The 27,794-nt window shown below is 36.5% G+C and overlaps 1 protein-coding gene and 1 long non-coding RNA gene across 2 annotated transcripts in view; one reads left to right on the forward strand and one right to left on the reverse strand.

Annotated features, from left to right (window-relative positions):
* Positions 1–2,355, reverse strand: part of LOC132325444 (uncharacterized) — a 38,265-nt gene extending 35,910 nt beyond the window's left edge. The window contains exon 1 of the long non-coding RNA XR_009485938.1: positions 2,143–2,355. This is a non-coding gene — a long non-coding RNA (uncharacterized LOC132325444). The remainder of the gene's footprint in view (positions 1–2,142) is intronic.
* CSMD1 (CUB and Sushi multiple domains 1) overlaps positions 1–27,794 on the forward strand; it is a 1,067,000-nt gene that overhangs the window by 67,720 nt on the left and 971,486 nt on the right. The window lies entirely within an intron of this gene.

Consider the following 27,794-nt stretch of genomic DNA (forward strand, 5'->3'; position numbering starts at 1 on the left):
AATAAAACTTGATTAAGAATTCAGAAGCTTTTTTTGCCCCCAAGTTACCTGAAGACTTTGAGTTGATCCATTCATGAAGGCAGATCCATTCATGAAGGCAGATGGACTTAAGTTCAGCCAAGACCAGTAAATAACTATCTCAAGACTGCAAGAAATTGTGGGTCATGTAGTTTTGCTTTCCTTGTGCTTTAACTCTGTTAAAACCAACTACTACAGGAAAGACACAGTTTTTGTGGAAATGAAAACAAAAAGAAGGTACTTCCCTGTACACATTTTCATGGAAGGTGCTCCTAATTGTTCATTCAAACGCATTTAGAAGCTCCTTTTCTGTTGTGCATTTACACAATTTTTGTACCACTCTTTCATGATTTCACTACTATTTTCTAAACAATCAACAGAATACTAGGGCTTACCACTGAGTATCCCAATACAATGCAAATATTGTGACTATATCTTTTCATTTGGACCTTTTCATCAGATACCTTCTAAGTTCAACTCATAATCAGAGTGGTAGATATTAAGTCACTGTTCAGCCTATCTAGCCTTCTGTTTTGATTTATTATTTGATAATCAGAGTAATTCTTATGTTGCTTAATATATTCAGTTGCAATAGGATACTTAATACTTCAGCAATGTAAATGGTTTCATTATTTAAATAAAATCCTGGTTTAATGGCAGTAACATTTCCATACTGAACATATATATTAGGCATTTCCTTTATTTTTACATGTTCAATTTTTCATACAAGGACCATAATTGCTTTGAATATTAATATTATTCCATACCTTTTTCATTTTAAACCTTTAACTTTGGCTTGTCCCCTGCCATCTCAGTTCTGTATTTTGTTAAGATATGCTCTGTCTGCATTAATATGCTGGTGTCAGCAGATCATGATTTTAATCATTTTGCAAGTTATTTAAAGATTTATATTATTCCCAGTAACAGGAAAAAATTTAGAGTTACTTTTTAGAAGTAGGCTGCTAGAGACTAATTTCTAAAAATGTGACTTTTCCAGATAGCTTTTCATCCTTTTCATTTTTCAGAAGAATTATTTTTATGACTAAAGTTTCTTTTTAATTTTGGAGTTTTCCATGTTAAAAGTATACAGAGAAATTTGGCAGCAAAATATGTCATGTCATATTGCACATTCAACTGAAATTATTTTTTGGCTAGTTTAACTAGTTGTTTTGAGGCCTTATGATTTTCAGGTTTTCTGAAGTTTCTCTGGTATGGGGCTCTCTGTTCCTGAGTTTTAGTACTTGAATTAATACATCTGAGTAAAGATTTCTCAAAAAACTGGAGATGGGATTGCAAGTATAAACCAGCACTGTAACTCATCAAGAGAGAATTGTAATGGTTGCCTTTCACTGTCTAAATGTCAACACACTTTAAATAAAAGACATTTTTCTTGGCTTAGTACGGAACACTTTTTCATTAAATACTTAACAGCATCTAAGGAAATAAACTGACATGGTCAGTTTTTCTACATTTACTAAGAACTCAGTAAAAACTTATAGACTTGTATGTAACCTCATAATGCATTTAAGTATAAAGAATACATAGTGTGTAGATATATTAATTTGCCTAGCTGTTGTGATGAGGATGACGAGGCATTTGGAGGAAGCTGTATTACACAGTATGTATCTTTTTAATTTGATAATGGTTTCTCTGCAGAATATTAATCACTATTGTAGACATCAGAATCCCAGTACTCCAAGATAGTAATGACCTCCACAGATTGATTCTCTAAATACCAATTTTTTGTTCTTTACTGTAAATGCTGTTTTTAGATAATTGCATTTAGCACAGTTGTAACTAACATGATCAAAATGTAGTGATTCTGTCATTTCTTAGGAGGTAAATCCGTTCCTCAGTCATGGCTGATGTGTAACTTTTTTTATCCTGGAAGCAATCCTCCCTGTGTTTAGTGACAGCTGTGCTGTTACTCACCTGTAGTACTGCGGTAGTGACTACTTACTGTCTCCTCACTTGCCATCAGCTCAAGCTGAACTGAACCTTCTGTCTACGTTTTCCTTTCTAATTCTATTTTCTGCTTTGTGTGAAACTGCATAGTAAATATTCCACCATCTTTGGACGGCATTCCTGTAGCTCATACAGTATTATTCAAGTAGAAATCCTTACCCAAAGGTGACAGCAACTTCAAGTACGAACTGAGAAATCTGCTAGGGGAACAGGTGCTTTGTTCTTGTAACTCTGCCGGAGCAGAGTCTTTGGAATCTGGATGCATCTGGATCACCACGCAAAGTTCGAGCTGGTGTTGCAGCGACGGCGGGCTCCGTGCAGGAAGGGCCCGTGCCCAGCTCCGTGCGGGAAGGGGCCCGCGCCCAGCTCGGTGCAGGAAGGGGCCGTGCCCAGCTCGGTGCGGGAAGGGCCCGTGCCCAGCTCCGTGCGGGAAGGGCCCGTGCCCAGCTCGGTGCGGGAAGGGCCCGTGCCCAGCTCGGTGCAGGAAGGGGCCCGCGCCCAGCTTGGTGCGGGAAGGGGCCCGCGCCCAGCTCGGTGCGGGAAGGGGCCCGCGCCCAGCTCGGTGCAGGAAGGGGCCCGCGCCCAGCTTGGTGCGGGAAGGGCCCGTGCCCAGCTCGGTGCGGGAAGGGGCTCGTGCCCAGCTCGGTGCGAAGCACGGCCCGTGCCCAGCTCAGTGCGGGAAGAGCCCGCGCCCAGCTCGGCGCGAAGCAGGGCCCGTGCCCAGCTCGGTGCGAAGCAGGGCCCGTGCCCAGCTCGGTGCGAAGCACGGCCCGTGCCCAGCTCCGCGTCTCCCCGCGCTCCTCCAGCGGGGCCGGGGCTGGGCAGCGGCGCCGGCTCCTGCCCGCCGCGGGCAGTAGATGGTGCTAGATGAGAAGTGAAGGTGCCGCTCGAGAAGCCTCCCGTCAGAAGCTGCCGCTCAAAGTCAGGATTAAACACTGGGCGGTGTTCGTGTTTGTTTCCTTACTTGTTGGGATCTTTGGGGTAGGAACACTGAAAGTTGAAATGGGTGAACTTGAGGGTGGTAACGGGTGAGAGATAAAACGTCAGTGGTTTCCCAAGTACTGTTTCTGTAGCGGTAAAAGGTTGCACGAATCAGCAGGGCAAGGCCATCTTTCGCAGTGGGAGAGAAAAGAAGATGCAGGCATAGCACAAAACTCTACTGCTTCAGAGCAGATTTGTTTGAAAGAGCACTGTCAGCTTGTATGTCGATGGTTGTGTGTCTGGGCATGACTGAAAGCCTTATGTCTCCAGATTAATTTACAGAATATATAAAAGTAAGTCCTCCCAGCCGAGTGAGGAGTAGTTTGTATTCTAATTAGCCAGCGGTAGGAAAATAACAAAATGTCTTTCTGCCTGAAGTTTTAGTGATTAAATTGTATAGCACAAGTATATGAAACAATGTACATTAATAGTATTCGCTTTCTTTATGGTTTAGAAGTAAAATTGCAAGAATTCCTTCAGAATTCCTTCAAAACCAGTGATCTCAATTGCTCTGCAGTGGCACAACTCCAGAAAGGAAAGAAAACAGTCTGTATAAGTTTTATTATTGGGTTGCCTTTTGGTTTTGTTTCTCTCTTCATCATCTCCAAACTTAATACCATGTCTGGAGCATTTACTTCTCCTCTGCAATAAAATTTGGGATGAAATGCACAAAAAACTAGCTTAGTAAGAGATTTATTTATATTATTTTACCTATAAAAACATTTATCACCTGTAAAATCAATCTTTATATAGGCACTGAAGGATAAAATGAAAAGAAGCTTCTTCTTCATGAAGTTAATTATCTCCTGAAGCTTTGTAGCTTTCTGATGCTACAATACACAATTAAATTATTCAGAATTGACAGTGTTTAGTGAAAACAGGAGTACTGATTATCTACAGCAGCAGCTGCTTTAGAAAATATAAGACACATTGAAATAAGATAAATTTTGTGTGTGCTTTCCTTGAAGTTGGGTGTGTCAGTACTAGCAGAAACAAACAGATAATATTGAACATGGGTATAACGTTTTAAAGCCATAATGCATGAAATATTAAAATTCTAGAATGCAGTACTTTCTGCATCACCTGTAATATAGTAGCTGTTATCCTGAACTAAAATGTGACTTGACATTGGCAGAACAAGTTGCTCTCAGACTTTAATAAGGTCATGACTGGATGCAGTTCTACATAGACACCAGTTCTGTAATGCCTAATAGTTATATATACTGTCTAAATGCACAGTTCTGTGCAACCTACATTTCAGGGCCACATCTGAAAAAGGTTTTATAATATTCTTCTCAGTGGAAAAAGTGTGTTTCTAAAATTTGGTAAGGCAACCTTAAAGTAGGATGTGCAAGAAATAGCACTGAGCTGAGAGTCTGCACTGTTAATATAAAAAATTATAATAACGGGCAGAACAAATCTTCAGTCTGTGACTTATGGTCTTTTGAAAGGATTGTTGACCTTTTTTAGAAGAGCCTAAGAGGTTTTATAGTCTGCTCTGCTTTTAGGGTAGTCTTATTTCAGCTTTCCACTTGCTTCTGCAGCAGTGCCTCACAACATCCTACTTGTTTACTTTGGAGAGATGATGGGAAGATACCTCTGGTTAAATACTTTTTAAATGTATTAGAATTTGTGGGGGAAAATGTAAACACATCAGTGAATATTTTTTTTCCAAACATTTCCTTAAATATTTTTTTTCTCTGATAAAACATTAAAATGACAAGTACATTTGCACAGCCCTTCTCAAAATCATTTCAGCAATCATTCCTCAGAAAAGGAAGCTACGCTCATAAGGGGGAGGAGGGAATGCAAGTCATAGCTATAAAATTGATATTCTTTACATGCTGACTTATTATGACTGCAGTCTGCATTACATGGTATTTTTGTGGGCAAGATACTACTCTATTAGTCCTGCATAATGCCAAATGTAATAACACTCAGAATTACCTAATGGAAAGGTTCCTTACCGAACTGTGCTTTAAAAATGGTTACATTACATGTAAAGAATTGTAGAGAAGAGAGATAGATGAGAAAGAGGGAAAGTGACATTTGTTTTTACCTTCCAAGATTAACGGATTAGTTGATTCCTAATATGTTTTCTGAATAACAAAAAGTATAAGCTTGGCTACAGTACAGGTAAATAGACATAATTTCACATCACAGAGGCCATGGGTTTTTGTATGGAAAAAAAAATAAATATATCCCAAATGTTGCCTTACATTCAATAGCTGCAGACATGACTATTGCCTTGAAGATTTAAAACTAGTTTATGATTGGACTTTATAGCACATCTGCATATGTCTTATGCAATGTCTTTATAACTCCTTGGAAAAACGATGTAATAGTAGTCATGTCATTTCTCGGGTCTGCTGTAAAGATAAGTTTGACTGAATTCTTTTTGAGTAGATTGAAGGTTTATGCCAGGTATAATTTTCTGTGTTAGATGATTTAGCTGGTTGCTGTACTTTAAATTTAATAGAGGCCGTTTGGTTCATCTTTAATGTCTGAACTGGGTGTGACAAATTCAGTGGGGAATGCTTGAGAAAAGTGAAGATCAAATACCCTGTTAAATAATACAATAGGGAGAAACAGCTGCAGCTAAGAAGTGCCTTACCCATTGGCAGTTCTAGGTGGAACAGCAGTTGTAATTTTGGTGATTTTTAGCTAGGAAAAAACTCTATTTTGTTTCTTTAATACTTCACAGACTATAGAGCTGTCCCTGTTCAGTATTTCTTTTGAGTTTACTGATCATATTGAGTAAGCTTTTATTCCTTATCAGTATTCACACTTCTGAATATCTTTAAAAGGGACCCTTGCAAAATTTACAATATTGACTCAGTAGACTTGCCCTGAAGGTCCAACCACTTTGTCATTTCTCCAAGTGTTGGTGTTACATGAAAAATGAAGGTCTGCTGATATTGAGGAGCTCCCTGTCTGTTATGCTGCCTTGAACATTTTCAAATAAATGCAAAACAGCAATGCTGTCACCATGTTTTCTTGCACCAGCCTACAATTTCAAGTTCTTAAACTTGATAGGCACAAGGGAGAAACCCCAGGCAAACTTTATTTTATGAAGTAAAAAACCTGGATTTTCTTCTTTTTCTTACTGCAAGTTCCTAAGAGAATGCCTGCCAAACTAATTTGAAAATCTTGTGCAGTTTTCTGCAAGGGAGTTTTTCTGCATTGTTTCAGACAGAAAAATCTGCTGTAGTAAGGATATCTGTTAAATTGCAGAATTCAGAAATACTTTCTGGGCTTGAAACCAAAGGCTTTGCAATTTAGTGTTGAAATGTATGGCAGAATCACCTGACACACTCACCTTGGAACGGTATATTTGGACCAAATCCTTTCTCTGAACAACTCTGAAACCAGAGCTAGGCTTGTATACACAGCACTCACATTCAATTATTTTAATGTAGCCTAAGATGATTAACATTTCAGAGCAAGCAAACACTAGCAGGTGTTACATCTACATGAAGTGCACTGGTGAAAGATGGTGTTGTACCTCTGAAACATGGATGAATTCTCCACAGCATTCCTCTGAGCGGGAAGAATTGTGCCTTTTGCTTGAGAGGAGCAATGGTACTGGCATATCTGAAGTATTTTCCACATCCAAAGTAAATTCTCTATTCCATCTGCCGCACAGCCATTTCTCCTGCTAATGCTGAAGATAAACTAGCAACAAATTAGGAGTCTGTGGATGTACTCTTAGGATTGACTTTTGCCTTGAGTCTCCAATAGAAGAAAGAAGAGATCCAAGGTCCTCTGAATCCTGTTCCCATATCTAATTCTAGAATCTGTCTTCCTTGTCTCCTTTATTACATCTTTTCGATATGAAAGTATATATTTTCCCCTGTTCTTTCTGCAACAGTTTTGATAATGAGATTGCCCTGCAAATCTGAATGTGCTTTTAATCAGGTGCAATATTATTTTTATCCTCCCCTTAAAAGTTGACTCTGTATGAATTCTGCCTACATTCCTCCAGAATTCTTCAGCTGCTTCTAGAACATGTTGACCTATTTATAAACCAATAAAACTCAGAAAGAAAAATGCTTAACACATCATTAAATGACTCAAACTGTCCTTTTACTTTCCTCAGTTGTGCATATATTTGTCCTTTTATGCATAAAACTTTTGAATGTTGATCTTTCAGGTGGCTATAGATTTGAAAGATTCAGAGATCAGAAAATCAAACTCATTCAATCCGAAGTGTTGGCAGAATAAATATGGCTTAGGTTTGACACCATGTCAGCCTCTCAGGATTCCTCCTTATAAACATACATAGAAAAGAATTTGGATCCTTTTATTAATAATTATTCTAACTGAGACCTCAGATCCAGCAAATCTGTAAATGAAAATCTAATTCAAGAACAATAATCTGAAGTATATTCTAAGTCTGAGGAATCTTTGTGCAATTCCACGCTGGTTATGAGATATCCAGTTGGTAGACCTGTTTCTAGGATATATGAAATATAATATTTAATCACAGAAAACTGTTTTAATGGATTTTTCTTTCCTCTTTTTTGTTTTAAACCAAATACTCACAAAAGAAATAAAGGAAAAACTACAATTCAACCTTTAACGCATATGGCAACTGAACCTGAGATTTTCATGGTGTCAGAAAAGACATTTAAATTTCTCTGGAAAGGCTGGACTCTCTGCCTCGGGTCTAATCTAGACATATAAATGATGGGAAAAAATATTGATCCAATAGTGTTGTGCTACTTTGCACAGTTAATGTGGGCTAAGGAAACCATATTTTTTGGGCTGCAGTATCACAAAATCACAGAACATGCCAAGTTGGAGGGGACCCACAAGGATCATCGAGTCTACAATAGCCCTGCAAAGACAGCCCCAAGAGTCACATTATGTTCTCAAGAGCATTATCAAAACACTTGAACTCTGTCAGGCTTGGTGCTGTGACCACTGCCCTGGGGAAGTGTTCCAGTGCATGACCAACCTCTGGGTGAAGAACCTTCTTCTGATATCCAACCTACACCTCCCCTGAGACAACTTCAGGTCATGTCACTGATCACCACAGAGCAGAGATCAGTGTCTGCCCTTCCTCCTCCCCTCACATGGAGCTGTAACTACAATGAGGTCTCCCCTCAGTCCCCTCCAGGCTGATCAGACCAAGTCACCTCAGCTGCTCCTCAGAAAGTTTCCCCTCAAGTCCCTTCACTATCTTTACTGTCCTCCTTCGGATGCTCTAAAATAGTTTAATATCTTTTTTTTTATTTCAGTGCCCAAAACTACCCCCAGGGCTCAAGGTGAGGCCACCCCAGGGCAGAGCAGCGTGGGATAATCCCCTCTCTTGCCCGGCTGGTGATGCTGGGCCTGATGCCCCACAGGACAGGGTTGGCCCTCCTGGCTGTCAGGGCACTGCTCACTCAGACTCAACTTTCAGTCAGCCAATTTTCCCAGGTCACTTTCTGCTTTCCAGAATCTCATTCCCTAGTCTATCCATACTTCCAGGGTTGGCACATTCCAGGTGCAGATTCCGGCACTTTCCCTTGTTGAACTTCATATGGCTGGTGATTGCTTAGCCTCTAATTGTTTTGGACTCTCTCCAGCTCCTCTCAGTTCTCTTTCATCTGCCAGCTTTCTCAGTATCCCTTCCAGTCCTCCCTCCAGGACATTTCCAAAGATGTAGAAAAGCACAAGGCCTAAGATAGAGCCCAGTGGGATCTCACTAGTGCCAGGTCCCCAGTCTGATGTCGCCCCAGTCACTGTCATTTCCATGACTGCTCAAAATCATTGAGAGAGGTTTTGCAATTACATCAGTCAGCTCTTTGGGGATTCTTGGATGAATCCTGTCAGGCCCCATAGATCTGCAGGGATCCAGCTGGACCAGCAGATTCCACCCAGTTTCAGGGTTGACTGGAACTTGATCATTCTCGTAGTCATGGTCTTCCAGTTCAGGGCACTGAGACCCCCTTGGTGCATCATCCATGTTGAAGCAGAGGCAGAGAATGCATTAAGCACGTCTGCCTTGTCCATGTCCCTGTTTGTGAGGTGACCGTCCTCCTCCTGTAATGGGCCAATATTATTTCTACATTTATTTTACCATTCATATATTTAAAAAGATTATTTTTATTTTCCCACACATTTTTGGACATCTTAAACTCTAATATGAGCTTTGGCTGCACAGATTTAATTTACACAAATTACAGTGGCAAGCAGCATCTTGTGGCAGCATCAGTAGTCTATCTGATAACTTGTTGTTAGGTAATATATTTAAGGATGGACAAAAATTATTTTAAAATAAGGCATCATGCTACTTTTGTGCATTATTTTATTTATTTTGCACATACAGATCGCATTCTTAAAATTTGAAGTTCAGCCATTGTGTTTTACTCCAAACTGAAACGTGAAATAGTAGTTTCCAAATTATGATGAAAACTATTATTATTTATTGATTATATACTTTAGTTCATGTTTATTGGCAGCTTTTAAGTAAAACAGACACAAATTTCGAATTCAGAAGCAATAGGAATATTCCTATAAAAATGTATCTGTATAAAAATGATTTTAGTATGGAATGGAACTTGTACTTTGGGCTATTTTTATAAATCCATATATATATTTAGCATGTGATAAACCAGTAAATTTACTGAGTTTTAAAAAGCAGCACTTATAGTTTATAATAGCTGGTGAGGGAAGACAGTGTCTCATGCACTACTGAATCTTCTGCTCCCTTTTTTGCAATGAAAAGCTTTTATTGAATTATCATTTTGGTGAACATTGGCTTTATTTAGTAAAATTATTCACATGCTACTTTAATTAGGTAATAATTTAAAGGTACAAAATTCCTTTAGAATTCGTTTCAAAATAATTGTATGCTTAACTTTATTTTCATGAAATTACAAAAGATTAAATATGCAAGCCAGAATGATGTGAATATGCATTTAGATGAGTAGGTGTTGTCAGAAAAAATCAATAGAATTGTTGTCCAGGGTGAGATCTTCAGTAGATCAGGATTTTGAAATATTTTATATTTTGTGCCCAGCACCAACAGTGCCATATCCCATGTGAGACCCACTTGACATTTCACCTTGTACCAACACATGCAGAAGGTGAACTGATACAAGCATAAAGGACACCTCTGTGAGTTTTGTGCTAGTAGGGACTGCAGAGCTATGCCTACGTGTAAAGATAATCCAATGTGAAATTACACCATTTTTTCAAGAAAAGTGTTACCCACATGACAATTATATCAAATACATTGCTAAAAATTACCACAAATTCAAAAGGAGATTGAATTATGGTTGCTATGGAAACTGTAACATGCAGCTTCCTGACTTGATGCGTGCAAAATTTCAGCATTAATTTCATGCTGATACATATTTTCACTTTTTTTCTTCACTTGAATAGGTGAAGATGGAGGTTGTGTAAAATAATATATCCATTCAAACCATATAGCTCTGTCAGGCCATCTAGTATTTTTTGTTAGCTGCAGAGTACATATAGAGGTTTACAGATGCTTTACCATATTTATGCTGCAGTGGAAAATTAAATGTTCTAAGCATATGTTTCTTAAAACAGAAGGAAGATGATCTACCCACATAGTTTATTTTATAGAAGGGTCAGTGGATAATCATGGATATACAGAAAAGTACCATACATGGAAAACAAAGATCTTGGAATAAGCCCTGTAAAAAGGGTGAAATTTATTTGCAGAAATGTTTATAATCCTCGAGTTAGTTTGATTATCAGGTCTTGTCACTGGGGTTTATGTGCAGCCACTGTAAAGTGTGTACTCCTCCCCAGGTAGATAGCTATCAGTTTCTCTGGGTCTGGATTGAAGGCACTTGAGATGGTAGTTTCATGTTCAGACTCAGGTGTTTATTATTTCTTATCAGTAAAACAGTATCACAACCATGAGTTCAGCACCAAGGCACAAAATGGCTAACAATCTCTTGTTACAAGGTCTTTTAAGACTAAACTATCCAATTAAGAACTGACACCTAGATTATTTTTCCTTTTAATCCAATAACTGATCCCAAAGAGCCCGCACTGCGAACTTTTCTGCCCAATTACAGTGTGTCACCCAAACTCTAGAAGAAGAAGGAAGAAGAAGCATAAAGAAGAAACTCAGTATGACACCCTGTACCCTCCATCTTGCTTCCATCCACAACATACTAAAAATCCCAAAACCTGATGTTCTCATCTAAGTGATACACCTACACTACTCTCTGTAATCTATTTCACACTTTTTTAGATTCTAGTCTATCTTGAAGTCTAGGAAACTTTCTCCATGAATGAGGGTCAAAGTCAGTGCTCCCCTTGGGGTCAGGACACCTCAGAGCAGACAGACAAATATTCCCAGTGCCCTGGGTTTCCACATATAGCTAAAGCATGTGAGGTGTGAAAACTGTGTCATGTAAGAACTTCATGGTGAGAACCAGAGTGCTGAGAATGAGGTCATTTCCCCGTGAAGGAGAGCACAGTAGCATCGCTGTGGCTGAGGAGATGGTGTTGAAGAAGCTCCAGCACCAGCTACCATTTAGGCCTACATGCAGTGGGCCCAGGTAATTTCCACTTTCTCAGCTCTAGCACTGAGCTTTGTGCTGTTTTCACTAGGTCCTTATGTAGATGATTTAAAGCTTCTTCAGACTGTCTCTCTTGCATTGCACTAACATGACTGTCTAACATGCCCTGGAGTACTAATGAATTCAAAGCTAATAAAATACTTCGGAAAAATGATACAATTTGAGATTCAATGTAATTATTGTTTTTCAGAATCTCCAGAGCTTGTGGCTTGTTGCTGGGAGAGCAGAATACCTTTTAGCGACAAAAAAAAAAAGAAATACATCTTGAAAGAATGACTGAAAATGTGAATGGAGTAGGATGGGGAACCAAAAAATTACATTTCTTATTGTGACTGTGAATGGAAGCACAGTACTGGAGCTCCCAAGACAGAGGTTGATAAATGTTTCAAGCCTGGACTAGGGTTGATTGAACAAGCAGTTTCCAATTGTGCTGTCTTGGTAGTAATGTTTTTGTATGATGTAGTATAGACAGAGGTCTCCATCATTTTTAATCACTTTTTATGACCTTGTGAGAGCAATGTCACAACATAGTGCTTTAAAAAGTGTGTCTGGTTATTTTCTATAGAGTGGGGTTTAGTAGATCTGGCTTTACTTCTTCACTTTACTCCTTCATTAACATTTACCTGTGCAAGTAAATGCTAGTGACTTACTCAGGTGAAGTCTCTTCACCTCTGCAAGTAGAAGCTGGCATGTAAAAGCTGCTTTAATACCTGTCAAAGTTACTAAAAAGTAACTTCTGAGTGTTCAGAAGAAGTAGAAGCTCTATGTAGCTTTCATGTAATAGGAGAACATGAAAGCTACATAGAGAAACCTCATTTTTTACTTTTGTGACATGTCATTTCATCAGCATATAGATTTTCTTTTATTAGAGAAAACTTGTAAAATAATGATCTTGTTTAATAAAAAATGAAACTGAATGTTAGGACAATTTTTTGGGAAATGTTCAGAGATCTTAGGTTTGGCTGATTGTTGGTGGTATTTTGAAATTTCTTTTATTCTTGTCTATAGTATCATATATAGTTAACTTATGCAACATCTGGCATTTCTTTATAGCTTTCTTTTTGTTTTTTGAAGTAAGTTCAGGACAATTGTATTTTGTAAGGGTTTTTTTTTGCCTTGGCCTCAATATAGTGTCTTTTATGAAGCATATGTAAAATCTAGCATGTAATCTGACCTACAATAATTTCTTGCTCCCACTAGGTTACAAATGGATATTGCAAAGTATGAAATTCAGAATTATAAAGATATTTTATTAATATTAGTTGTAAATGCTTGGTTGACATTTATAGTTTTATTGCTAATTTTTTTAGAATGCTAGGTTCATTGTTATGCCAAAAAAAAAAGGACATTTAATCTGATAAAACTTTTGGTAAGGGAACAAAACAGTTATTTATAACATGGCTTTACATTAATTCTTGTGTATGTTCAGCTTTTTTTTTTTTGAGGTGTCAGTCATCAACCAGTTAAGTGCAGTAATGGCATAAGTCATCATCTCATTCCTAAAATATTATAGAGTTTAAAGTAAACAGTTTGCAAATAAGTTTCCGGCTATTAGAAGTTCAACTGTTTCTTTAATATTTTGAATAAGCAACTTTTATATTAGTAGGGTGCAAATGTCAGTAAATGATGGTCAAGGGCCTGATTTGTTCCTAATTTTCAGTGGCTGACTGCATTCATAGTAAGAAGGTGGTGGTGTCACCTGTAACTCCTGCTAGCTCTAATTTATCTCTTGGCTCCTGAGAGCAGTGAAATTGCAGTGATATAGGATTAGGTACCAAATAAATATATGTGATTACACATACTTCCAAAGCTAAATCCCACCTTTTTTACTTTTTTTTTTAGTAATATTTGTCAAAAAGCAGCAAAGTCAGCAGCAAAAAAGTTTTCTTTCAAATCTGTTAAAAGCATAAGCTAAACTTGTATGTAAGCACAATCTTTCAAATATTCCCCTTTGTCCTGCAGTGAGAGACAGGAAAGATGCTGTTGTTTGATCACAGCTACTAAATATAACCAAAATCTCTCTTTGACCAGGTGTAAAATTATTGTGGGTCCCTTTCAACTGTCCTCCCTTCTCCAAAATTCATGAAATGAAAACATCATTAAATGAAGGGATGTTTATAGAAAAATAATTTAATAGAAATACTTAAAATTAAAGATTTATTAATTTCTTTTTCAAATTTTTTATAAGATATTCAAATATATAAAACATCATGTCGGATGTGCACTATGTCAGAGGAATCTCATAAGGTACTAACCCTAAATCACTGCAGCATCACTGAATCTCGTCTATACTGTTTGCAGGCACCAGGCTCAACAATTGTTAAGAAGTTGAGACACAGCATAGAATCTTCATAGAAGTTCTATGCCTTTATTAATCTCCTTTGTCTCACAAAAATACTTTCCCTCCTCCCTAGATTCTGTGTTAGTTTGCCTGATTATTTGTTTGCCTGGTTATTTATTAATATATAAAGACACACTTTACAGCAGTGTCTGCTGTAAAGCCCTTGTGCAGCTATTTGCTTCCACTGGCTGCCTTGTCTTTTCAGATAAGATTAAGATTGTTTGTGTTACATTTTTCAAAAATGCACAAATAATTTGTAGTTAAGTACTGTATAGTTGCTATCTTCAAATAATTATTTTAATGTTGAGTGGCAAGGAGAAAGGTGTTCCCACACCTAATTGCCATAACCCTCCTTCCCCACAAGCTAGATGAAGTATTTCTGATTTTGTGCTGTATTGGTACAAGAGGATTGACTAAAAAGCCATTGAGGAATTCTGTCATGGCTTGAATCACAGCAGCACAAAGCCATCATGTTGACTTTCTGATTGCCTCCTGTGTACTCTTACGTATACTCTTATGCAAGGAGGAATTAAATGACATGGCAGAATGCATTTCCTGCTGTGTAGTAGCTCTACGGCTTCTGCTAAGGCTCTCATGAGAAACAGTGCCAGCTTCTGGGGCCTCATTTGTTCCCTGCAGTTTGAGATATGTGTTTTTGAAAAAGGAGAGGTTGGAGAAACATCAAGTTCCTTTTTAAACTGATTTCACAAAAGCTCAATTAAATGATGATTTGATCTTATGCAGCACAAATATTATTTGCCTGGCAGAAGTAGCACTGAGACTTCAGATTGAGTAGCACTTTCCTGTAGATTTCTGGACATGTTTCATAGGCATATGTATTGTGAAAGACTTGAGTTTTTACTTGCATCATTACAAAAGGCATATATAAGCTTTTAACTGAGAATTGGAGCTTTAGACTTAAAGTAGTCTAAAGGTCTGACTTTAAGTCTTGAAATTACTATCCAACCCCTGTTGGATTTAGGATTAAACTCGTAACAGGATATAGGTACTATGCTGCCTAAAGAGGCACAGATAGGTTTTATCCTTTTAGATCCAGTGGTAGATGTTTGTTCCAGGTGCCTATTCAAGTCAAAGCATGATTCTTACTATTGCTATGGAGAAGGCAGGTCTCTTGAAAATTAATCCTTCAATGAATTGTTTAGAAAATGAAATGGCCACTATGTATCAGAATATTGGGGAGATTACTGTGAACTAACTGCTGGCATGTTCAGGACATGCAGGCACACCCTCAAAGTTTAAAGAAAAGCAAGCTGATTATGCGAGTTTCTTATGCCTCTTTTTCACCTTTTCTTAACTTGATATTTGAGACCCCATACAGCTCTCATCTCATGCTGATATCATAAACTGAGCAGTTTGGTATGACATAATTCCAGTCTCTTTGAATTAGTGGTAGCAGTTAGATTACTATTATTGATAGTGCCTGCAGGCAGGGAACCATTAGGGTGTCATAAACTTAGAAACCTTGTATGACATAATACTAATATTTTAAATTTAGTTGTTACAGTTGGGTTGCCTCTCAAGGGTTCCTATTCTAGTACCTGGTTGTGTGAGAGGATAGGATGCAACATTTTTAAGAACTTCTAAACCCTGTATTTCTTAAAAAAATTGATTAATTTTTTCCAGTAGCATATATGACTGAAATATTTTCCATTTTCTGTTTTTAAGTAGAAGATGATGAGTAATATGAGAGCATCTTTTCAGCAGCTTTCATGGCTTTCAGTATTATTTAGAATGTTTGGTTGATAACTGGATAAACTGGGGTTAAAACCAGATAGAAGAAATGTCGGGTTTTGAAAAAAGTGTAGCTAAAACATTTGAAAGCGGTCAGTACAGATTATTGTGACTGTTTTCTTACAGCTTTCTCCATATTTTGGCATTTAATGTATATAAAGAAACTTTAATAGGAGGCTAAATTATAAATACTTGGGATAAAAATTTTAATTTGCTTACTAATTTTACATTTTAAGACTGTGACTGGGAAGAGTTTTATCATATGATTTCACAGTGGTCAGAGTGTAAGGAAGTTTAGCAAATTTCTGTTTACCATTGATATTCTGCATGTCATGGGAGCAGTAAGTCAGGACTCTTGGCATGTGTATGAAAGCTCATTCACCAAAGGATATGCTTTTGATGTATTAGCTAGCTAAAAATGCAGAGAGGTATTTGGCAGAATTCTTCAAAGGAAGAAAAATAAAAATGCAGAGAGGAATTTGGCAGAATTCTTCAAAGGAATACCTTTTTTATATTATTTAACTTTTTTCCAAAGGACATCAACAATTCCTTGGACTCCTTGAATTATGAAAAAGTTTAAATTTCTCCACAGCAAGTCCAGCATTGGTTCTCAGTATCTGAAAATGCCACTTTTTTCTGTGGTGTAGGCTTTAATTCAGCTTGTAGGTACATAAATCTCCCCTGCTGATTTTGAACAGCAGGTTTGGAAACACATTTCTCTGAGAATTTTTAGAGTGTGTAGATTACAGGTAGTGGCATACCTAGCTAAAGAGATAAAGAAATCATGTATCATACTGAAGTATATCTCTTTGAGAGCAACCAGGATGCTTTGTGACTGAATTTAGTATTAAAACTCACATGTTTTAATACTAAAACTAGAAACAGACAAGGAACAACACTACAGTAAGTTAAGCCAGGCAATGTATCCTCAAAATCAACTTGTTTAAACAATTACTCTGTAAAAATGGGAATCCAGCAAATAGGGCACATAGAATTTGATTTTCTAAGGAACAAATCTTGAAAGTCACAGATCAGTCAAATGACACACAAAGATCTAGTTGCAGCTAGCTCTGTGAAGACTGTAGAAGGATGCAGACCAACCAACCAGAAAACCAGGAGGTATCAAAGCTGATAAGTAAACCACATAGGGAGCAGCATTAGAGATATTAGACAGTCTAGTGGCAGTGGTCACAAGGCAAACCATTTAAAGTAACCATGAGAAATTCAGTGTTGCTTTTCGGTGACTCTTCTGGAAATGCTGAGTAGCCAGAATTAAAGAAATTACATAGGAAGGAATAATACAATGCTGACTTTAAAGATTGTCTTTGCATATTTTGTTTTCTTCATTAGCAAGAAACAAAAATTAGGGAAATAAAATGTCTCGTACTGTGTTGTTCACCTGCTACCTATTGATGTTGCTTTCCTGCTGTCTTCTCCATCTGCTTTAAATTAATTTCTGAGAAGTGCACTCCTTAAAATAAATTCTTATTAATCTCATAAAGAAAAAAAAAAAAAGAAATAGCAAACACAAAGACTTTTAGTTGAATTGCAAACAATTAGAACACAATGGGGAGAGGAGCAAGGGAAGAAAAACAAAATACCAGTTATGAATCATCCAGAAAGGTAATAAAATCTGTCAGATCCTGGGATTTATATAAAATTATTAATTTGCCTTTCCCAGAGAAAACTGATATTTTAATTAACAAAACTTTTTATTAGTGGTGGCATTAGGATTTTACTTGGTGTAACTGAAATGCTGTCTTAAGATACTAAATAGTAGTCAAAAAATGTAAAAGTGTATTAGTCATGAAGACATAAGAAACAACCTAATTCAGCAATACCCTCTCTTTTACTCATCCACTTTGCATTTTACCTGTTTGGTTTCCGTAGGAACATGAGGTCTATCCATGTCTGCTAATAGAATTGAGATCTCTTACTCTTCATACTGTTTATACGTACACATTCCTTTAGCAGACAGGTAATTTTCTTCCTATTTCGAGCTTATTGAGCCTTAGTATATATATTTTTAATCAAATTCCTCACTTATTTTCCTAAGAAATCTCTTTTGTTCACTTGTTTCAGTGACTGGATATCATGTGTTTCTTCTCTATGACTTTTGGTCATAATGGCTTATTACTGCAGATATACTGTGTTTCTGTGGTTATATAGATTTCTTTTATTAAAAAAAAATCAATTAAGATTCCTGAAATTAATGTATTTTTAGAGGCTGAGTGTTGCATCTAAGTTAAGAGACCTTATCAGAAACTTAATGACAGTTTTGGTCCTGCTTTTGTAGCACTACAGTGCAGCTAAAGTGGAAGTGAATGTAAAAAGGACAGTTGTAATTGAAGCATAGATTGCATACACTATGAAATTATTCTTTTAAGAACTGCAACCTTTGCTGCTGTAATATGTCATAGCAGTAGCATAGCTTTGAAATTAGGCATGATGAAATTTACACACTATGTTAACCTTGCGTAAAGGTTAGGAAGGAAAAATTTTCCATGTAAAATGTGTTCTTAATTTTATCTTTGGTGTTCTGACTGAGGCTGCAGGAACAGGCCTTAGCCCAAGTAAGAGGGAGAGCAGAAATCTTTTGCCAAGCTCTGAATACACCTGCAGGTTGAGTGACTGCTGTGAGGTCTTTTCATTAGCTAATGGGGTGACATTCAGCAGATCACTCACCTTTGGCCGCCTTATTCACTATCTGTTTAGATATGATAGGCTACTCTTTCTCCACACATTTCTTGCCATCCCCACTTGCTCTTTTCCACACCATTTTAACATAACTGGCCTACAAAGCCAATTATTGTTTTCTTATATTTGTGTGTGATTAGAGAGACATTAAATTTGGCTGTTCTACAGGCTAGAGTAGTTCTCTACTTTCTGGGCAAGTGACTACCAACAAGTGAATTTATAAAGGTCCACTAGATTCGTGGGGAAGAGTTTTCCAGGTTGCAGGAAAACGTTCTTTCCTTGCCTTTCTGTTTCTGAAGAACTGAGGAAATATCCAGGAGGCCAAGAATATTTTGACATTCTAACATTCACTTTTATTAATCATATGAAAACATATTCTATTATATTCTATGATTTTGGGGGGTGATTTCTATCAGGTAAGAAAGAACACTTTAAAAATATTAAATGAAAACTCTGGTTTCTCTGCTACATCTGTTGTAAATTTAGAAGACTGAAGAAAACAGATCAGTCATCCATGCACCATACTCCAGAATGTCTTTTTGAAAGACACTCAGTCTTTCAAGAGTGAATTGGGTCTTCTAAAAGTCTACTAAAAAGACCATTCTTCAATTTAAGCAGTTGAGTAGACTAAATAAAGCCAACCAAGCATTTTTCAGCAGTTAACAGAAACTCCTACAGGGTAAGAAGTGAGTTTGTAAATGCCTTAAGATTTGGTGCTGGCAAATATGAACAAGCATTAGGTTGTGCTCAGATTATGACCTCAAGATGAGATGACCTGTCAGTCTGATGAAATGTCCTGCTTTGAATGTAAATGTCATGGTTTGCAATACAACTTTGGCCTGGGAAGCCCATGCTTTGAAACAGTTATTCTTACATGACTGCAAGGGAAAAAGCAGGTTGCTCGTAATTTTCCCTCCTCTCCTGTTTTATCTCATAGTATGTACTCTAGTAAAATAGAAGACTTAACTTGCTGGTCATTGACTACCTTGATTCATAGGCAGAGCATTATATGTCATGGGGGGCTCAAGTTTGGTCCCTTGAGTGCAGAAGACAGGGCAATGATCACGGTCCTGACTGTTGGCAATAGTCACACTCCTAACTGGCAGCCCAGGAGGTGTTGGCTGTCTCTGCAACAAAGGTACACTCTTTACTTTTATTCAGCTTCTTGCTCCTGACAGGTTTAGGTGTTATTTTGTCTCCAGTGTAGCACTCTCTATTTGTCTTTGTTGAACTATATTGTTTCTCTGCTTTCTGAAGTATATTTTCAAAAAGAATTTTGTTTAAATTTATAAGACTTAAAAATGCTTTAGTTTTTATGCAAGCAATTCTGAGCTATAGACCTGCCTCACTTTTTTTCAGTCCCTGTAGCAAGCATTTCCCTTTTTTAAAAACACATGCTTACAGAAGTAACAATTTTTAATATAAGGTTTAGAGTTTTTAAGGGGGTCAAAATTTCTTATGTTTCTCAACATTGTATGATGTTGATTCAATATTCAGACTGAGAAAAATGAAACTGTTTGAGAAAAATGAGTTCAATATATCTAATAAGTGGATTTTAATGCTTTCTGAAGGGAAGGAAATTATTTAGCTCTTTTTATTTACCAATCTAAGGGCATATGTAAATGACACATGGGAATAAAGTCTGGGCTACATACTTGCCCTATGTAAGTTCTAATTCAAGTCCAGTTTAAGCAAGACAGAACACAGTCACCGAATCAAATACTACTGAATCTTAAAGGGCGAGATAAATTACACAAAATTTGCACAGTGTGTACAACAAATTGAAAGTAAGTTCAGCTGGAATTTTCCTCTCTATGTTTGATGGAACTTGTATAAGTTGCTGGCAGTCACTGTGGCTCCAATCATAATCATGGGTAGGAACAGGCATCTCCAGAGATGCCTGAGAAAGGTCAGACCAATCATTTTCAAGGAATGCCTATCTCTGTATTGACTATACAGAGCCTAAGGTTACCTGCTGAAGATAACCTGCTGAAGTTACATGAGTCTCTCACACAAACATTTGAAAACACCTGGTAATCCATTTGAAATATTCACATACTGAAAGAAAAGGAAGTGTAGTTTTCATCCAGATTGCTGTTGCTTTACACTGTCAGTGTTTAATTTACAAAATTCTCAAAATTAGGTCACTTTTTGTCTAAAAGTGCCCCACCATGAAGCTCTGCTTATTATATAATTAACTATGGACCCCTTTTTTTGAAACATTATTAATAAAATCAGATAGCAGTATCAATGTATTTCTAAATAACTATTAAGGATTCTTTCTAAAGTGACAACAACAGTGTTTAGCATTGGAATAATTACCAATATATCCTGGTGGTACTTGTCTGGCTTAACTAGCCTCTGCTTTGTGACCAAAAGGCAGCAACTGTGGTGTTCTCACCTCAGAGACACCTGTGGCTGTGCTGGATGCTGCAGCTGGCCCTAGAGACAAACCCAGACATGCAAAGCTCCGGTTTACCTCTGTGCAGATGCTTTAAGGTGAGGTGAAGGAAATGAGTGGGATTCTGCTAGAGAGTTTTGATCCAGAGTTTTATTCCAACCCGCAGGCTTCTGAATCCTGTAACAGCTCTAACAGAATCCCTCAAACCGTGTGGTCTCTGGCTCTTTTAACCCCAGGGAGAGGGGGAGGGAAGGGGTAAGGATCCCACCAACCAAGTGCAGGGTGGGCAGGTCTCAGGTGCAAGGGACACCTGGGTGGGCCAACGGCCCCCCAGGGAAGCCAGGCATCTTTTGAGCTCTGCCAATCACTTAACGCCCTTCTGGAATGCCAGGATTGACAGACAGCACTCAGCAGGGGTCAGGGTGGGGAGAAAGGAGAGGTGATTGGCACCTGGGAAAGGACCGGGATACCTGAGACAAACTATGACATCACACCGCAACAATTTAGAAAATAAAATTCAGAAAACTTGATTCAGATTTATGTATTCTTTGATTAATTCTTAGGCTTATGTACAAATATGTACATACAGAATAGTGATGTATCTAACATCATATACTAATACTCTGCCTAATTCACAAGTATATTGATACATTTATTGATAAGTAATTTCCCTTTTTAAGAAAATTATCTTGCTGCTTGAGTTTTATTCAAGCAGAAGCATTCATACAGTTGTTCATTTTCTGTTGCTTGTAGCCCTACAAGACCTTTTTAAAAAATAAAGAAGTGCATTATGTAAGATCAAAGAGATGGTACTGTTTTTGATTTTAAATTATGCCAGCAAATGAAAGCAGATTTTCTATTTCTTTCTTTTTATTAAAAGAAGTTTATTTATAAACAATGTATATGTTTTAATACTTGATACTGTCAAGATGTTGCACAGGTCTTAACATTTCTTATTTATGGACTTATTTATTTTGATATGAAAGCTGTAAATGCCTGTTAATTGCAATGCTGTGTAAACTTCCACAATTTCCTTATACTAACAGAAAAAATATTGATTCATCTGAGTAAGGATACTGAAGATTTTGAGCAATTGCATCAGTACTGTAGATTAAAAAAAATATTAACAGAAATGTACTTATGTAGAAATGATATTAAAAAATATTTCAAACACTTTTACAGACCTAAAAAATTTGGCCATGGGCTATCTGTGTATTCATTAAAATACAGAGCCAACTTTAGAAACATTCATATTTCTCTTCCCATGCACCACCATTCAATAAAGAAATTGAAGTATGGTATCTTCCAGTGAAATCAGATTAGTAATTTCAGGTATCTATGTTTTGTCAGTGACAAATATTGGTATAACAGATTATATCTCTAGAACTCTGATACTTCTTGAAAACAATAAGAAAAAACAAAGTAAGAAGGTTGGAACTGGATCTCAGTTCCATGTGAAACTGGGAAATTGCTAAATTCCTTTCTAGAGGTTGAAATAATATTAAAAAGTAAGAATAAAACTAGCTTGAAATCAGCTTGCTAGATCACTTCTGAGTCTCAGCTCTAATCTGACATTCAAGATATGACAATGGGCAGTCACATGTAGATATTGATGTAAATATTTGTTTCTAGGTCATTTCTGAATCTGGTTAGTCTCATATTATGCTAGGTTGAATCTGAAGTCTCTCTTTTGTTTCAAATTTTTACACAGAATCATTCAGGAAATTGGACCTCAATGTCTCAATAACTTTGTGCCTGTTGTACTGCTGTATTTAATAATAACTGAGTTGTCTGCAGTCATTAGCACAACCAATGTACAAGCTTCACTGTGGACCACAGAAGGGTTTTCTCCTGTGGATACTATCTCTGGATCTTAAGCAACCCTGCAGAGTAGATTTTATTTCATTTTTAAATGCTAGTCTAATTATCCCTACAGAGTAAATTGCATGGTATTTAGTTTGACTACTTTGAAAGCCTAAGATCTGAGACTGCTTTGCAGCAATTTAAAATTTGCATTTCCAGGGAGTTATTTAAACCATATGTTTAACCACTAAATTGCTTTTATATCTCAACTATACACCTAGATAGGAATATCCTTTATGAGTATATTGAGACAAATGGTAATTATTGTTAAACAGAAGATAGATGAAATTAATATTAAAATCAGAGAAATATCTCAATTTTACTCAGTGAATTTTCCAGATCCCTGTAAAAAACACTCATTTGGTGTTTTCACAGTAAGGATTTCTGAACCCAAATATATACAACATGACATACAATGTTTGGTAAGATGAAACTAAAGCAACAGCAGAAGATGACTGACTTCCTTTAAACAGGGAAGCACACAAGTATTCCCATATAGTGATGTTGGTAATTCTTGTGGCTGTTGAGCAAGTAATCCGTGACATCAAGGGTGTAACTATCCCATTTGTTATAGCATTTGTTAACATCAGCATTCTTAACATTAACATAGATCTATGCTTGTAAAAGAAAGATAAGAAGCATAACCAAAGGGAATCTCCTGTCTCATTCAGTGTTTTAAGTGCTGGGAAGTATTTGGGGGCTATTACTTACTGACCCTGGAATCAACTAGTAGAAACACAATGGAATTTTTTCTTTTGAAGTAAACTATGGATAAATGGCAACTGTTTTCCTCAAGGCTCTCATTCTTCTAATCCATCCTTAAGAGGAAATCAATACAGTTTCTCTCAGAGGCTTTCAAGGCTGTCTCCCATGTCAGGTGGAAAGGAAAAAGAAGAAACAACTTGTTTCAAGAACCAAAGATGTTGAGAAACTTCAATAGTCTGCAGACCTATCATCTTTCTTATTAGGCTTGCTGTTTTCAAAGAAAAAAAAAATCATCCCCTCTCAGAATACTTACCTCATCATTATGACTCACCTTCAAAAAATCTTTGCCTTCCCACCTGATCCTGTCACCAAGCTAGATAAATCAACAACTGAAACAATGCCCTCCTGCTTCCTTTCATTTTTAAACCACTCTGAATGGTATGAATTTTGTTATAGCCAAGATATCACACAGCAGCCTCTTTATTCCTGTGGAGCAAGGGAAGCTCAAAGGTCTTCAAGCTGTTAATAATAAAGCCCTAAAAATAGAAATCCCAAATGATTTTTAAAAATAAAAACTAAGTGACAGAATTTATAATAATTGAGTAATTCTTTGCAACTCTGAAATTATTTTCTAACTCAACACTTCTGACCTAGTAATGAATAGTAATGTAATTTGCCCCTTAGCTATTAGGTCAAAATTGTAAGATTGATTCTTTAATCTTTTTAGAAGAATCTAGTCTCATGGTCTTGTAACATTAGAATCCTAAACACTTAGTGATGTTTTAGAAAAAATATTGACATGCAGTATAAATAAAGGTAATTCTACTTATATATCTGCTGTGTTTTTCCTCTTCTATATAAAAGCTCTTGTTGCCTTTCTTATGTCCTTCTAAAAGAAGAAAGTGGAAAGACAAGATAAGAAAGTAGAAGTGTAGAAGGAGAAATGAACTGGAAGTACACAGTAGATAACAAGAGCTATTTTGCAAATGTTATGGCTTCTGTGAATTTTTATATGAAATCTCTGGGAGCCATGAAAAGGAAAATCTTATATTGTTAAAGAGTTAATATACTATTCAAAAGATATGCCTGTCTTGATTTCCATCTGAAAAAAAAAAAAAATCTCATTACAGCTTCTGAATGCATATTTTGCTTCTTTTTGGATGACCAGCTTTTATCTAATATGATGCTTTGAATTTCAGTAGAATGGTCATTTTTATTATAGAGTTAGGCAGTTCAAGGTCCAGTTCTGAGAAAGAACAAGAATAAAACTAGAAAGCAAAATGCTACTTAATATTCTAGTTTATCAGTCAGCTTAGTCTATGGGTCTGGGACATCCAGACCTTAGTGGGTAAGATTCATGAACGAATGTTCAGGTTTTAACAGTGAACCATGCTGTATCTAAATGAAGGATTCTGTCCTGCTTCCAGCATTAAAATGAGGTAGTAAAGTTATTGGACATGGTTGATAAAACAAAGCAACAGTGCTGAAAGGAATTTTTTGCCCCTGAGACTTATATTATTTTAATCTCTTAACTATGTTTAATGTTTGAAAATACATTCAGATGTGTAATTGCTTTGTGTTTTCTTCAAGATGGGTTTTTAATTTAAAATTACTCCTACATAAGACTAAACAACTTGGAAGGGAATAATTTTGCTGCCAAATGTTTTTGTCCAAATGTGTCTTAAATGTTGATCTTATTCAGAAAATGTTCCCTGTTTCTGCAGAATAGCGCTTAGGCGCATTCTCAGGGCTTTGTGCTCCTGTGAGGAAGCAATGATGTTACAGGGCTCTTTCTGAGAATGTGTGACCTGGCATGCTTTTGAAAAGGGATTGAAAATCTGTAACAGATGGGATAGTGCTTCAAAATTTTGATTCTGAAGGAGAATCTATGGAAGGCAATAAAAGCTCTTCATGATACCTTGCAATATTAAGGACATGCTCTGAATTTTCATTAGCTTCAGGTAAACAGGTAGTAGTAACAGAATTCAAACAGAGGCAATAATTGTCTGTGATTTCAAAGTAATCTTGAATTTCACATCAGAATGTGCTTGTTATTAATTCTTGTGTTTTGTGTTGCTTTTGTGGTGCAGTAGAATGCTACTATCTTGCACTCCTCTTTTGTTACTGACATTTTCTTTGAGAAACCTCTGACTGTGTGTCAGTGAGATCATGAATTAGAAGCAATATAAGGACCAACTTCTACCTAATTGACAAGAAACAAAGGAAATTATGCTGAAATATTATATTGCCCATTGAATTATCAAAAGTTTGCCAGATATAGCAGCTGAAGGAAGAAATAAGAACTATAAGTTTCTTTCCCATGTTGTAGCTGATAAGAAAAGAAAAAAAAATTATATATGCCTTTTGACCATAAAACTATACAAAAAACAACTATAAAAGCAATAATTATCTGAAAAGAAAAAAAATCCAAAAGGCAAAAATCTCAAATTTGTTTTCGAAGTAGAGAAGTATAATGGGAAGACACTGGTGCATTTCCATTTGCAGTAACATGTCAAGAAAAGAGGATTGGAGAAGAGGGACATTAAGATGAAGCAGAACAGGTGTTGTGGACAGTAAAATTGATCACCATGGCTCAAAAAAGCATAACAGAAAAAAACATTCCATAAATATTTATTTTAGGAGAAGGAGAAGGAGAATCACTTACTGACATGAAATCTCTCTCACTTCTCTGCAGCAGTAGAAAAACATCCCAATGAGCATACTAAAATCCAAATTGTTTTTCATCTGCCATGACAAAATGCATACTTCCCCGTGTTTTATGTCCTTAACATCAAAGAATGTATGTATTTAAAAAGAATTCAAACTAATGAAAACAAATCTAAAAGATCCAATTTTCATTTATGCCCCTTACCTAAATAAAAGAAGGTTTAAATTCAGTGTGTAAATTTATTATCTTATACTGTATCTTACAAAAATTTGAAATCCCTCTTGATGGAAAATTTTGACATTTTAAAGCTTGCCTTAATTCTGAAAGGAAACAAACACAACATTAATTGACATATGAAAAACAATCAGGAAAAATATTTAATATTAAGATTTAGGATCTTCTGAAAAATTACTTCATGTTTCATTAGAGAAGCACCTGCAGCAAGACTGATCAATTACAGCATACTAGCTTGATTCTTCTTATAATAATTTTGAAAAATAATTTCATTATCTGCTATTTTATGATCTTTCAGTTACAAAAGACCTCTTGATGCAGCGTGGATGTCATTTAGCTGTTCTTGCTGACATTACAGTACCTTGTCTAGTTATTCCTGAGGTGACTCCCAATCTGTTTCCTTGTGCAAAGTTCTTTGCAAGGCTTCACATTTGCACTAGTGATAATGTCTTGGTGCTTTGGTTGATTTGTAATGTGTACTGAACAAATGCATCATTGTAGACAAGAGAAGTATCTAATTTCAGTGGAAAACAGAACCCACTAATTCTGTCAGCTACTCAAAAGCAATTTGTTACCCATATAGACTTCTTCTTCAGCAAGTAGGTTAGAACTGTCCAAATTTGGGTCCCCAAAATGTGTTTTCTAAGTAAACATTTTCAAAAAGTGGGAACATCTACTGTTTATTGTTAGTCTTACAAAAATTCAGTGCTTCCCCATGCATTTACATAATTGATTTTTGGTCATGTACTTTGAAAATGTTGAAGTTGTCTAGAATATGGATGTTATACATATTTATAATATACCTGCAGGAGGTATTGATATTCATTGTTACAACTCCATGGGCCATAGTAAAAGCACCTAAACAAAATTATAATCAAATAATTACCTTTTATGAAATACAATACAGGAAGTTGAGTCATGTGAAAACTAGTTAATGTTCTTTTTTTCTCTGTTTACTTATTCTCTGTGCATGACTGTCTCCTTTTCAAGGTTTAAAGGGAGGACTCACTAAACTAAGTGCATTCTTAGTTTCTGAATTTCAGGCTCCTATAAAGTCACTACCTGGTACTACTTGAACAAATTTAATCTCATTTTTATATTAAAAAAAACCCTCAATTGCATTGTTTCTGTTTCTCTCCCTTGACATAAAAAAATAAACACAGGGTGATGAGCTTATATGTGCAGATTGATACAGGGGATGTCTAAAGTTAAGTCAGCTGAATTGCACAAAGTTTCAAAACTTTGCCTTGACCTGCCCTAGCATGAAAGGCTTGCATCAGAGGCTAGAAAAACTCCCTGATGGTGCAGAGACCTTGATGGGTGAGTTTTTCAGGGGATCATACAAGATGTGTGACTGTGATTAGAATCAGCCTGGGATTGATCAGCCAGTGGATGTCTTTTTAACACATACAAAAGGAATTAATTAGTACTAGATTTTTTGTTTTCTTGTTTTAAGGAACAGAAATTACTTTGAACACAAGGCAGTATTCCAAAATTATACATATCCAAAGGAAGCTTTTAATGCCTGCAGCAATTTTTTTATTGCCCCTTTCTGCAACTGTGAGAAAGATATCTGTTTTAAATGTTACAGAGTGTATTTCGTCTTTTTATGATCTG

This window comes from Haemorhous mexicanus, chromosome 3 (assembly GCF_027477595.1).
Source record: "Haemorhous mexicanus isolate bHaeMex1 chromosome 3, bHaeMex1.pri, whole genome shotgun sequence".
Classification (NCBI taxonomy): Eukaryota; Metazoa; Chordata; class Aves; order Passeriformes; family Fringillidae; genus Haemorhous; species Haemorhous mexicanus.